Here is a 15,091-nt window from a genome sequence, read left to right as displayed (position 1 = left end):
GTTTTTAACAAGAAAATCGAACCGACGAAATAAATAAGGAACTCACTGAAAATTAAAAATAATCACACCTAGAAATGTAACACAAAAAAACATCCTAATAACTAAATATTTTATATTCTACTATATACACACAATTGAGCCTAATATCTACCTAAACCTATTTATCTATTTACAATATTATTTTAACTACTACCAACTGAGTACTTTGAAGCCGGTGCCGAACCCAAACAGTTATTTTAATTTGGATTTGTTTTATTGGTAATTAAATTTTTTGTATATGTCACAAAATTATAATATTCTTTTTGCGTTGTTTGGGCACTGCACCGACTTTGAATCTATTTTTTTAATTTTTAGTGAGTTGCTTTTTTTGTTATAAATATTTTATTTTCCTCTTTTTAGTGTTAAATAATTTCTCAATAAATTATGCAGTTATTTTATTTAATACTACAATGGGTAGGCCAGGTAAAGGTGCAGACTGTATGAGGAAATAGAAATAAAGGAACAATGATTGAAAATAATAAGCGCTTCAGTACCCGGGGTCCGCTACCTAGCCTAGATGATTTGACAAATGTTCAAACTAAACAACAACAAGACATTGTCCCCGCCGGGAGCCGAACCCGCGACTTCCGCTAGGGAGCGAAACGTTTTAACCAGTACACCATCGAAGCAGCTGCCTACAACATTTCTACGAGGTCTTATATGCTATAGTTAGTGCTTAAAAAACAAACTGAATGGCTTTTGCACTGAACGACTTCCGATTTTCCCTCACATCAGTTCAGAAATAACATATACACATATTAACAAATATCTGAATGCTATCTATACTATAATACTATATATCATACCTTTGAAATTTGAGCGTTTCTTTCGAATTCCTCCCTTCCCCCAATAGATCGCGATTTGGTTACCATCTCGGAAATGCACTCACAATTGACGGAGAAAAAAAGTCGGTTAAAAAGGGATGCATCTTTTACCATTGCTTTAGATTTTAGACTTGATTTTATTTAGACTAAATCATAACATAATAAATCATTATAATAGGCTTGGTAAAGGCGACAGGACTGTTGGTCCACCGACTGTTGCGATAATCGCGGCTTCGAATCCTGCTGTGACATGGTCGTAAGTTTATGTTTGTGATTTTTCTAGGCAGTAGTGTAAAATACGACAAGGAAAATGGTCCCTGTCACGCCAGTAACCAGGCTGGGTAAGACCGGATGTCTTCTAAGTTGGTCGCTCGCCAGTCGGCAGGCTCAATGCCAAGAACCCACGTTAAACAGTAGGTCCAGTCCTGATAAACCCTGGTTGGTAAGAAGGAGACTTTTAAAATGTAAATAAAAATAATTCGAAACTCTATTGAATAATTGGGTGTACGCAAGCTCGTCGACAGTCCAATGAATAATTCACACAACTCCATAATAACAATTGTAATAAAGTCGGATCATTTAAATTTATCGCAGTACAATTTAATTAACGGTTTTCGGCGAATATTTCATCTTTACAAAGTGACGTTGTTTCCGAATGGTATTTATCAAGCAGACAGAAAAAAAGCAAGTAGTAAATTCGCGATATGAAGATGAATGTTCTATTTATGCTCACAGTGAAAAATACACGACAGTCCCGTTGTATTCGGCTTCAAGTGGAATAAACAAGAGGACAAACGAGCAGATTTAACATGGGGGGTGGATACGTTTTCCGCGGAGATAATCATTTTTGAATATTATCCAACGAACCTAAATTTCTGCGCACGTACGGGCTTTATTTTTTCGAAAACACGCGCACTTTTGGAAACATATATTTTATTTAGCGCTTCTATCGTTTTGTGTTCTGTGTGTGCATCAGCGTTATATCGCTAGATCTTACGCAATTAGATGTTTATCTATTTTTTATTTCCTAAATTAAACGCAAATATAATTTTTGACCGCGGAAAAAGTACTTTTTAAATATTTATTCTATATTTTTAATGTTTACAATTATAAAAATATTATTATTATGTGCTTGCATATATTCTGATCACTTTTTAGTTTTAAAATGTATTTTTTGTTTGTCCTGGTCTAAAACCAGGCGGTGGAATGCATGACGCATACCTGGTTGCGGAGACTTGCCCTTGAGACTTGGTGTAACAAGTTGGACCAGGTTATGTGGGACTGCCTCTGGGCTTACCAATACACTAAACCAAAACCGCCTCACAGTTGACCCTGTCGCTACAGCTACTGCATTGCATAAATTTGGGGATAACAGGGCATACGTTATTGGACATAAAGATCCGGTTGAAAAAACAGATAGTGAAACTAACTATTGATTCTCGAACTTTGGGGGCAAAAGTTACGACTGCAGTGACGGATGAGGTCGTTTCAGCCTGGAAAAGAGGAGGTTAATGGTGACGCGGTGCTAAGCTCCCAGCGTGTCCACCAGCTCGCGAACAACGCGTTTTCACTTCAGCTGAGTTGTTGTTTGTTGAATGATTGAGATATGAAGTGCTTGATTTCTGGAGTGTCAGTTTCCCTGTGAATTTGATTATTTCTGACAAAGCATGGAGCGTTTAAAATTCTCCGGAGGAGCTTATTTTGGAAAGCTTGAAGCCGTTTCACCTGGTTGGGTGTAACAAACTTGGTAGACAAGTAGACGTTAAATCCGCAGAGGAATACGGTCCGCTTGAAAGGTATTGAGAAAAATTGACACATATTTTTTAAATTAATTATATCTTATATTATATATGCTTAATATAATCTTCATATACATTAATTTATTACTACTCTTTTGTAATACTTGCATTAAGACACAAGCAAGGCGAGTACCGGATTAATACGTTAGTATCTATTTCCCAAATTAACATAGAACTAAACTTAAGAACACACTTATACACTAAACAAGATCGTGCGTTTTGGTTCGCTTCAATCTTGTGACTTCCTGCGTATTGTCCAGTAGCTGTATTGCTTCCTCGTTGCTGCGATTTAGCAACCTTGTTTCATTTTTTAAGGCGAAATCTTAGATTACTACGTATACGCATCTGATTTAGATTACGTATCGATATGCATTGGTAGTTAATCGTAGAACTTTGTTTTGGGTGCGTTGGATTACTAGTTGGTTTGACGTTTTAGTGCATTTAGTTCATATTTTTCATCATATTCTGACAAGATGGCGATACCGAATCAAGTTGTACTGCATAAATCTGTACTAGTGGCAATCAAAAGGCGCTATGTCTGGTGAATACGATAATGATCGTGATAACGTTATCGGCGTTATTATTTCCTCTAGTGAATATGACTGCCTTGGTGTCAATATGGATGACTGTGGAGCTGATCTAACCCATGCCCTTTTGTTGTTAAGATTATTGTATTAGATCCACTTTTCAGTGATCACTAGAACATGCCATATAATTTCCTATTTTTGTCTAGTAAATGAATCAATGAGTAACGAATTCTTCATTTTTCCTTCTTATGGGTCATTCCAATCGTTCAAACAATTGGTTTATTAACTGTTATCAGGCTGAAAGGTTTTTGAATATTTGAGTTGTGTATTTTATTTAACAAGTCTTCGAATTTTTTTGAAACTTTAAGCCTTTCTTTTTCATTCACCATATCCGTTGAAACCAAAATCAACAATTGGAATACGATGGAGAAGCATCATCATAAATGTCTAAACGACAGCCGATTTCAGCAAATAAAACGGCAAAAGTGATGCATGGCGAAAGTACAATTTTCGTTTTAATTACAAGATGCTTGCATGTATTCGATTCATTTTACGTTGAATTAATCAATACTAACAGGTCAATTGAAAAGTCCCCGGCCTACTATAGTAAAACAATTTTTTTGGCAAAATTAGTTTTTTATATTCAACATAATTCCATTCAAGGATGATACACAGATTATAGCGACCCTCCAACTTTTCGATCTTTCGATCAACTTTTCTAGCACGATTTGTCCTTTGCTTCAAAATAGGCCTCAGTTTCGGCGATTACCTCTTCATTCGACGAAAATTTCTTCACAGCGAGCATTCTTTTGAAACCTGAGAACAGGAAATGGTCGGATCTGGAGAAGACGGTGGATCAGGAATCAATTCGAAGCCCAATTCATGGATTTTTATCATCGTTTTCACTGACTTGTAACCCGGTTCATTGTCTTGGTGAAGCAGCACTTTATTTCTCTTTAAAGGCGGTCGTGCGATTTCATGTTGTCGCTGTTGGTGGTCCTTCCTTTTTCAAGTTAGTCATTATAAATTATCCCATGCGCATCCCAAAATACAGACACCATAAACTTGCCAGCGGACTGTTACATTTTCCCGCCCTTTGGAGCACGAGCGCCCGCGAGTTCATCGTGTGCTCGGATAACTCGGATAACCGTCAATTGGACTTCAGAGTGAAATGATGGAGCCATGTTTCATCCATTGTCACATATCTATGCAAAAACTCGGATTTATTACGCTTGATCATCTTCAAACACTGCTCCGAATCATCAACTCGTCGTTGTTTTTGGTCAAAAGTGAGCTCACTCGGCACCCATTCTGCACAGAGCTTTCTCATACCCAAATATTCGTATATTTAGTGGTGGCAAAACTTTCCGGACTTTGTCCTCACACTATATCTTGTATTATCTGCAAAATACTCTTGTTGATGTAAAACTTGTGAAAATCATTTGGTTCACTTTCCCTCACAGGCATCTCAGAAGTTACAATGAGTGATGTCTGGTTTTACGATAAAAGTGACAAAATATCATTATTTAAAACGGCACATATATAATAGAGTAGTGTAATTTATAAATTAGCATTGAAAATCATGAAAAAACTGAAGCTTTTTCTCCCAAGCCCATTATTTTCAAAATTATAAAATAACTCACTAAATATGTCTTTAGAATAACACACATAGCATAGTAGTGAATAAATCTATTCCATTTTTCGATAGTACCAATATTGGCATGATGCAAATTACTAATTTATGTCATTCTATTAGTTTAAATAATCCAAAATTAAAACACTGTACTGGTTGAGTAATAATTATAAAGGTAATTGGACTCATGGGGTGTAACTATAGAATTACACCAAAATATCAAGCTAACCAGTAAATCAATGATTCTAAAACAAACTTCTACAATTATCAGAAGATTGGAGCGAACCAAACTAGATGAACTATGTGTATTGTATAAGTGTATTATATAATTATTTGTATGTATAGTGTATAAGTGTTACTATCGATTTTGACTTAAGTGATCCAATTGATGTATTTATCCTGCACTGATCTTGGAAAGAGTAACAATGAATTTAGTAAAACACCTTTTGTAAAATAAATTTATCACTCTGGAAAAAAATAATTATTACTTAATACGATATAGTATTATATATAGCAAATGATGTATAATTATAAAAAATTATTAACAAAAGAGAAAGAGAATAAGAGAAATTGGGTTTAAAAAAAGCGGATATATAGGTAAAATCATCCTAATAAACCGAATTTTACGCCTTTAGGGATTAAAAATGCTGAAACACCGAAACAGGATATTTTTGGAAATAAACAGTAGACTCAGCATAATATGCGAAAAATACGTGCAGTGAAATTTAGGTTCGTCAAACGATATTCAGAAGTGATTTACCCAGCTAAAACCGAATAATGCACTGTATTCAAACCCACTCATTTGTTCTGTTTTTTATCCCACTTGATATCGGAAATCCCGTATTTTTCTATTAAAAATACCGTCAAATTTTGTCTGCATGTTAATGAAAAGAGTAGAAATTACAACCGATAAGAATTTTATATAGCAAAATCAATCTTATTTAACCAAATAAATGAACGAATATTTCATAACTTTTAAGTAACTATATTTCAGTTTTAATAAATGAAATTTTGCAAGTTCAATTACAATGTGGGTCAAAAGTCCCTCTACCATTTTGAATGCCTATAACTTTGCTCAAAGAAAAGGCACATCTAAATCGGCACATCACGAAATTTGTCTTCCTGGAAAAACGTCATTCAATAATTGAATTGTTGTATAATTGAATAGTTAACTGAACGAGCTGTGTGTGCTGTGACCCCATCTTGTGGAAACCACATGTCCTCTAGTCCTTGTTCTTCCATTTCAAGCACAAGAAAATTTCATTAAAAATAAAATATTATCTTATTTAATTAGTCCTATTCTGAAGCTTATTCTAAAGTTTATATATGTCCAGTAATCAGATCAGGTGGTGTTAAACGTTTTAGTCTACGCACTTCATTGGGATGCACTGACACTCTTTCGAAGTACTTCACACAAACACGTTGAATTACACTCGTAATAGGTTCTAGAGGAATATCGTGTTGTATCACTTTATTTGAAATATAGTATGGCATCAACAATGGCACGCAACACTTTATTTTGGAACCGTTGAATGATGGATATATATATTAAATTTGCTAGTGGTTCCCCATAGCTGGATTCCATATGACCAAATCGGTTTGAGAATAATGATAACTTGGATTTGCGCTCGATGAGCCAATACATTTCATATAATTTCAATCGAAGTTGTTTTCGTTTATAAAGTATGTACTTCTTCCAGGTTAGGCCTGGTTGACGATGATTGATATTCAATGGTGGACATGTTCTTCTACGCAGGGTAAACGTTACATGGGTGGATTTAGTTTCATTTACTTTCATGCACCATGTCTTCAACCATAATTGTATTTGATCCAGGTGGGTTTGTAGGTTTATTGATGCTGTGACCGGATCTTCATGGGATGCCAAGATTGCTGTGTCTTCTGCGTATGTTGCCACAGTAGTTATTTTTGTGGTGGGCAGATCGGCCGTATACAGAAGATACAGTACTGGACACACTACCTTGCGGAACTCCTGAATACATGGGATTTAATTCGTCGCCTTGATTTACAATAAAATCTCTATCAGTGAGATACGATTTTAGTAACTGATAGTCCGGGTGAGGGAAAAGTTTCTTTAGTTTAACCTGCAAGCCCGTATGCCATACTTTGTCAAAAGCCTCAGATATATCTAGAAAAGCAGCCGAACAATATCTTTTGGCATTTAGATCCGTGTTTATTTTGTTTATAAGTCTGTGCACTTGTTCTATAGTCCCATGCTTATTACGAAACCCAATCTGATGTTCTGGAATAACTTTTCTTTTTTCTATTATACATTTTGGCTTCTTGCTATATGGTTTCTCGAAAACTTTCGAGATTATCGGTAATAAACTTATAGGCCGGTAGGAGGTCACATCTTCTGGTATTTTTCCTGATTTAAGAATCATTAGTATTTCAGCTACTTTCCAGATGCTAGGGAAGTAATTAATTCGTAGCATAGTATTAAATATAAATGTTAATAGTTTCATACCCTTTTCTGATAGTTCTTTTAAAATTTTACCAGTAATTAAATCATAACCAGGAGCTTTTTTAATATTAATCTCTCTCATTTTTGTTTGTTTAACTTTTTTGACCGTTAATTTCTTGTGCAGGAAGTCCATTTGAAATGGCGAATCCAGAAAGCTAGTAATTTTATTTTCGTCATCTTTATGTAGCTGAGACTGGAAAGGTTTAAAAACATTTTTAAGTGTTTTGAGAAAATGTCGGCCTTCTCTTTATTGCTTCTAGCCCAATTATTTTCGATTGTTTTAATAGATGGTTTATGCTGCTGGGGTTTCTTAAGCTTTCTTGTTGCTTTCCACAACGAATAGTCTGTAGCCTCAGTTGGTGTCAAATTCTCTAGTTATTCTTGAATGCCTTGATTTTGTTAATTTTGAATTAGTTCTTTCAGCTTGAATGGCAATAATGGAAGGATTACTTTTAATAACTATAGTCACAGTTTCTGCTCGTTCTTGTGGCGGATATTCAACCATAATAAAATATGGACGTCTACACAACACAATTGTTAAAGCGAATCTAAGCGTCACATAAGCAAGATGGCGCGCAATCAAAATGACAGTGGGACTTTTGCCCCACCGGTTATTAATGTAGATAGAATTGTTAATATTATTAGTATAAATAGAACTCAATTAAACCAATATAACAACGTATTTTTTTAAAAAAAGACCTTCAATAAGTAGAAACAAATACAGATTAATTCTGCATTACAAAACTTGGCCACACTTGTACATTTTTGAATGAACGAGCATATTTTGTTTAATATATATTAAACCGATTTTTTACAACAAATGCTTTTTTATGATGAAAAAGTTCATCTTTTATGTATAAGATGATTTTATGTCTATTTTGATTCCCTTTAAAAACTAACCTCTGAACAACCATAACATTAATTCCAGTTTTCAGTTCATAATGTACTTAAAGTCTTCATCGATTGACGTGAAATGTCGAACGAATATTCTTGATGTCGATTTTATTTAATTAGGAAAACTTTGGATATTTCTCGGGCATCTTTTGTGACTATATAAAATAATAATACCCCGAAGAAAGTTGACTTGAGTTTCATTAAGTTTTCCGCGGAGAGGACACGTCCAACCTTAAAGACAGAAACTGGAAGGTATACTAAATAATTTTTATCTTCTTAACGTCGGTGAGCTAAGGAGCAAGACCGAATAAAGGTTTCGTTCGGCAAAGTGCCTTTGAAACTTTAAAATAATTCCGTAGTGGTGCTTTGGGCGATATTAAGGGATCATTTGGCGTCTACCACCACCTGCGTTTTGCCTGTTAAGTAATTTTCTAAACGATTCTGTTGCGAATTTGTTTTGTACGGATCAGTACGCTGTGTATATTCTTATGCTTTTATCAGCAGTTTTCTGTTGTTGTTTTTGTTCGTTCTCTAAAGTTCGAATACGAATAAAAACTGTCTAATATTTTGGGCGTTTTATAAATACCCAAAAATAAATTCGTTGAATTTAGTCATTTTTTATTATTATCCTTAGTGGTTCAATAATCTGCACGGTGAGTAATAGACAGTAAGTATTTTAGTTCGCACACTTCACTGTTACGTCGTACATTTAGCTAATTAAAAAACTTATTGAGGTGTACTACCACTTTTTCAAACTACTAGACACACTCCTACACACTAACATTCTATCATTACAGTCTTTATGGGTTCTAAAGGCCTTTTGCGTTGTAGTACTTCATTTGAAACATAATATGTAACATCAACAATGGCAAGCAAATATCTGCGAATGCATTTCAATCGACGTTTGACAACAAAAAAACAGCTTGGGGTTAAACTAAACCAAATGTACTGGCTGATAGGGCGTAATCTAAATTATCATTAGATAACATAGGTTTTGCTATATAAGTCAATACTTCGACCTATTTGGACCTATGGTATTGAACTGTGGGGTACTACTAGCAAATCTAACATAGATATCCTCCAGAGGTTGCAAAATAAAGTGTTGCGAGTTATCGTCGATAACCCATATTACATGTCCAATAAACTGATTCAATGCGATATCCCCATAGAAAGAAATCCCCCAAAAAATAAGAAATAGAAAGAAATATCCCCCTCTGAAAGACTATTAGTGCATTCCAATGTACTCGCCAAACAGTTAAATGTTCGCGAAGACAGTGAAGTGCGTAGGCTCAAACGAAAACTACCCTACGAACTGATTAATAGACGCATAGACTGAGATTTAAAAATCACTAAAATAAGCTAGAATAGTTCTTAAAATAAGTTAGGATAGACCTTCAAATAAGTTAAAATATTATATAGAATAAGGTTTAGATTACAAGTTGTACAGTAGGTCACTTACTGAAGTGATCTTCTACATGACAGGATAGTTGTATTATATAACTGAAATCATATAATAATACTTATTGCCTACGGGCAGATTATGGACGTTCTAAGAGATTAATAAAAAAAAGCAATGACCAGCAGCAATTTATTGTGGAGCCGTTCAATGATGGCTACATTAGTCTTACTAGCACTAACACTTTCAATGTGAACAAATAGGACTAAGTATAGATTTTTATAGTAATATTTTGTTATCTAAGCATAAATTCGACCTGCGTCTGACAAAGTAATGCATTTGATTAAGTTTCCAAGTTATTTTCGTTTAGTAAATATGTGCTGTTTCTAGTTTAGACGTCTATCTAGATGCAGTCCAAGATATTTACAATCCTCCATCTGGGACAGTTGGAAATTGTTAATATTTATTGGTAGGCATGTCCTTCTACCCAACTTAAAAGTAACATGAGTTGATTTTGTTTTATTAACCTTAACACGCCACGTCTTCAACCATAACTGTACTTTATCAAGTGTTTGGAGCTTCGTTAGTGTTATCATTGGGTCTTCGTAAGATTATAAGCATACCGTGTCTTTTACGATGTTACCACAGTATTGATTCTTGTAGTTTTATTAAAAAAAAAACACTCATTTATTAGTGTATTAACTTTGGGAGCTTTCTGTAAATTCTAAATGAGAATATATATAAGAAAATCCACCTACACATATTTTAAGGCTTTTATTCAAACGCAATAATCAGCAAGAGTAAAATATGGTAAATACGAAAGGTAGATTTTCCACGTAGGATCTATTAAGCTTTTAACCAGACCATAAATCAAAAGCTGATTCGAAGAATCTAAATATCTAGTAAAACAAAGAGGTCAGACGAATCTTGTTATTCTCGAATTTTGTTAATAAATGAAAATTTAGCAATAAGAGAAGCAGTCTAGAAGCAATAAAGAGAAAGCTGACATTTTCTCATAACACTTAAGAAAATGTTTTTAAACCTTTCCAGTCTGAGCTACATAAAGATGACGAAAATAAAATTTGTAGCTTTCTAAATTCTAAAAGTTAAACAAACAATAATGAGAGAGATTAATATTAAAAAAGCTCGTGGTTATGATTTAATTACCGGTAAAATTTTACAAGAACTATCAGAAAAAGGTATAAAGTTATTAACATTTATATTTAATGCTATGCTACGAATTAATTACCTTTGAAGATATCACCTCCTACCTTCCTATAACTTAGTACCGATAATCTCGAAAGTTTTTGAGAAACTATACATTAAGAAATTAAACTATATAATAGAAAATAGAATAATTATTCCAGAACATCAGTTTGGGAAACATTAAAGAAACTTCTCCCTCATCCGGACTATCAGTTACTAAAATCGTATCTCACTGATATACATTTTACTGCAAAACAAGTCGATCAACATATCGAATTATATACAATATATTCAGGAATTCCGCAAGGTGGTGTACTGGGTCTAATACTATATCTTCTATATACAGCCGATCTACCCACCACAAAATTGCCGCACGCTGACGACACAGCAAACTTAGCATCTCATGAAGATCCAGTCAGAGCATCAATGAACTTACAAATCCACCTGAAGCAAATACAACTATGGTTGAAGACATGGCGCATTAAAGCCAATGAAACATCCATATAACTTTTACACTGCGTAGAAGAACATGTTCACTAGTCAATATCAATCACTGTCAACTCCCCCAAGCAGAAGGTGTTAAATATCTTGGTGTGCATTTAAACCTATGCCTAACCTGGAAGAAGCACATACTCTCTCAACGAAAACAACTTGGACTTAAATTATATCAAACGTATTGGCTCATCGACCGCAAATCCAAGTTACCATTAGATAACAAGGTATTGCTGTATGAGTCTCAAGCCTATTTGTTCATATGGAATCCAGGTATGGGATACCGCTAGCAAATCTAATAAATCCATCATTCAATGGTTCCAAAATAAAGTGTTTCGTGCCATTGTTGATGCTCCGTACTATGTTTCAAATGAAGTGACATAGCGCGATGTGAACGTGTTTGTGTGAAGTACTTCGAGTGTCGTTGCATCCCAATGTATTCGCTAATCAGCTAAATATGGAACGTGATAGTGAAGTGCATAGACTAAAATGTTTAGCACCATCTGATCTGATTATTGGACATAAACAGACTTTAGAATAAGGCTAATTAATTAATGTAGTATTTTATACAAGAGATCGCTTAATGAAGTTATTTTCTAGATGACATGTATATAATATAAGCATAAGAAATACTTATTGTTATTTTGTACAAAAAAAATTGATCAGAAAGTATGTGCATTGTAAAAGCATGAAATAAAACATTAATACCTTTTTATTCACAATATGCAACGAGCATAATTTCCAAAAATAAACGGGCCCTAGTGCAAAGTTCCGAGGGCAACTTAAGCCGCTATCCGAACTCGAAACCGTAATAAAAGTCTAGAAAGTCGACGAAGCGAAATGACGATAGTCAAACACATTTCGTGTTGAACAAGTTCCGGCTCGGCCCAGACTAACGTATCGATTGCCAAAAACATATTCGGATCGAGGAGGTATTGGACTACAAGATAACAAAAAAAAACAAGTGTAATCTCGCTTGCCATTGGCCTAATATTGCTTTCCTTATATTCCGTTGCCTCCTTTTATTTCACATTTAAGGAAATAAGGCAGTGAAGGCAGTATATTTTGTTGATAAACGTTTTTATTTCACAAGAAACGTGACTTTTCGTAGATCGTTTTTATTTAAGCATAGTTTTATAAGAATTATAATTCATTATAATTAATACTATTTCTCTATTGTATGATTTATTCCCGCATTCAGGATGATATTCATTATTAATTTTTAAACAAAATAATTATTTTATTATAAAAGCGAATTCTTGGGTTGAAAAACAAGTTAATTTCATTTTTTCATCAACACATTATTGAACATATTTATTTAGAACTTTAAAATTTTCTCTTTTCTCACTTCAAATATTTTTTTGAGAATTGTTAGCCTTTTTTTGTCAAAACGAAGAATCTTTCTATCTTTCTTTTTTTCCTATTCTTAAACTTGTAGTCCCCTTTTTTATAATGAGGATACTTAGTCATTATATATTTCAATCTTCGATTGGTTTTTAAAAGACCTTTAATATTTTGTAAACGTTTCGGCGAAGTCTCATCTGCCATCTTCAGGTCATGCTTCCTCCTTTTCATCTCCTCGTTACAGGAACTGAACTATGAGGAATTCGTTCATTTTTCATTCGACACACAATGTGCGACTATGGGTTCAGTTTGCAACCGTGTATGCCATCAGCCAAATTAAAAGCAAAATTCTGGAGATGACTTTTGAGTCTCAGAAGCTGAAGGTATGTTACAAGAAGGTGAAATGGCCATGAGGGTCCGAAATAATGGCAATTTGCTGGAAGGTATGTTGATTGTTACGACTCAGTAATAACCAGTGCTCGTTCTGTAGTCACAGATATTATAAATAAGTCCCAGGAAAAGATTTAAATCATAATAAATAAATACCAGTCAATAAATTTCCTTTCACAGTTCTGTTCAATATTCCAATGTTGTGTTTCTCCAATACTCATTATATGACCAAGATTTTCAAACAACTTGTTGCATGTAATGAATGACACATAATATTCTGACTTCAACTTATCCAAGAAGAAGTTTATCAGCAATATTAAAAACACTTGCAAAAATATTAAACTACTATTCTATCGAGATTTCAAAGTTATTTCATTCATTCGAAAATATATATGCTCTTCTTTCTCAGGTGCAGTCATACCTCTTATAATCCATGTTTTTATTTGTATGTATACAAGTCTGTGAAGGTTTCATTCCCTCTTCATTTTTCTTAGGCTCCATTAGGCTTCAAATATAATTATATGACAGATATCTGTGACAAATACAATATATAGATAATGAAATCAACCATGACTATCAATAGGTATTCAAATTCTATCAAATTTCCCATTAATCCAAGCCAATTAGAGATACAAATTGGCAGATTCCCCATTCAAAATTATTTTAAGAAACGAAACAAGCCTCAACGCTTTGAACAATATATAATTTTCATCTTTTTATTATATGGAATAAAGCGTAATGTTATGAATTTTAACGCTATTTATTATTTATTTTGGTTTAATTACTTATTTTATTATTTATTTCCACTTAGACATCTATATTTAATGTTATATGTTAACAAAAGAAAAATAATAATTCGTATATATAGAAGAAAGCTATATCAAATCAGCAAGGCACTATCCTTTAAAAAATAACAAAATAATATAACAGAGAACTATAGCTCATAAATTATTTAAACATTTACTAAAATAAAACAAATCAAACGCAAATAAGGAAAACATCAGAATGGAAGCGAAGCAATATTAGACCAAAAGGGGAGTGGAATACACATGTTTTTTTTTCCTTATTTTATAGTCCAATACCTTCTAGATCCGAATATATTTGAGTCAATCGATATGTTACTTTGAATCGAAATACAACTTGTTCAATAGCAGATATGTTTGGCTAGCGTCAGTTTACTCACATAGAGATTATTTTATTTTCTAATACGATATTTATTTTATACAAATGTTCTATAACGTTAACATATAATAACTTTTATTTCTATTACTATTTATAACAACAAATTTGTACCTAGTGTATCATTATCTTTGTTGTATAATACATCATAGTTATACTTAGTCAACATGTAAACGTTACTTTTAGATGCTTAGTTTGTTAGGCGAGTTATTGCCATTTTAATGTAATATGATGTGAAGTTAGGTTTACAAATGTGCATAAAATCAGCTTATATTCCTATAGGTTTTGAATACCAAATAGAGAAAATCTTACGAAGAAGAAAATCTTACGACAAATAGTCTAACATCACAACTGAATGATCATGTGTCGTCATATAATTTAAACTTTTTTATTTTATTTGTATTTACTATCAGCTATAAAAAAATATGTTGATAGCCCTGCTAAATACATTTTTATACACAATTTTATTTTTTCGCCGGCTTAGTGGCACAGTGCTAAAGGCGACAGGACGGTACACCTACTGTTGCGACAGTCACGGGTTCGAATACTGCTGGGGCATGGTTGTAAATGTATGTTTGTGATTGTTTAACATTTCTGATTGTCCTAGGCAAGAGTGCAATATCCGACAAGGAAAATGATCTCAGTACGCCTCACGCCAGTAACCAGGCTGGGTTAGACCGAATGCCTTCTGGGATGATTTCTAAGTTGGCCACTCGTTAGTCGGTAGGTTTAACTGTAGGTTCAGTCCAGATAAACTCCTAGTTGGTAAAACGAGATTAAAATATATATTAAAAAACAATTTTATTTTTAAAATAGCCATTTTAGTAATATTTGTACCCTATATTGTTAATATAATTAGCTATTTTGATTATTAATAATACAAATT

The sequence above is a fragment of the Rhynchophorus ferrugineus genome, unplaced genomic scaffold (genome assembly GCF_030347505.1).
Source record: "Rhynchophorus ferrugineus isolate W39M unplaced genomic scaffold, kcgeb_rfMv2 rfM4, whole genome shotgun sequence".
Taxonomy (NCBI): domain Eukaryota; kingdom Metazoa; phylum Arthropoda; class Insecta; order Coleoptera; family Curculionidae; genus Rhynchophorus; species Rhynchophorus ferrugineus.
The sequence above is the reverse complement of the archived record's forward strand: the minus strand, read 5'-3'. Positions refer to the sequence as shown.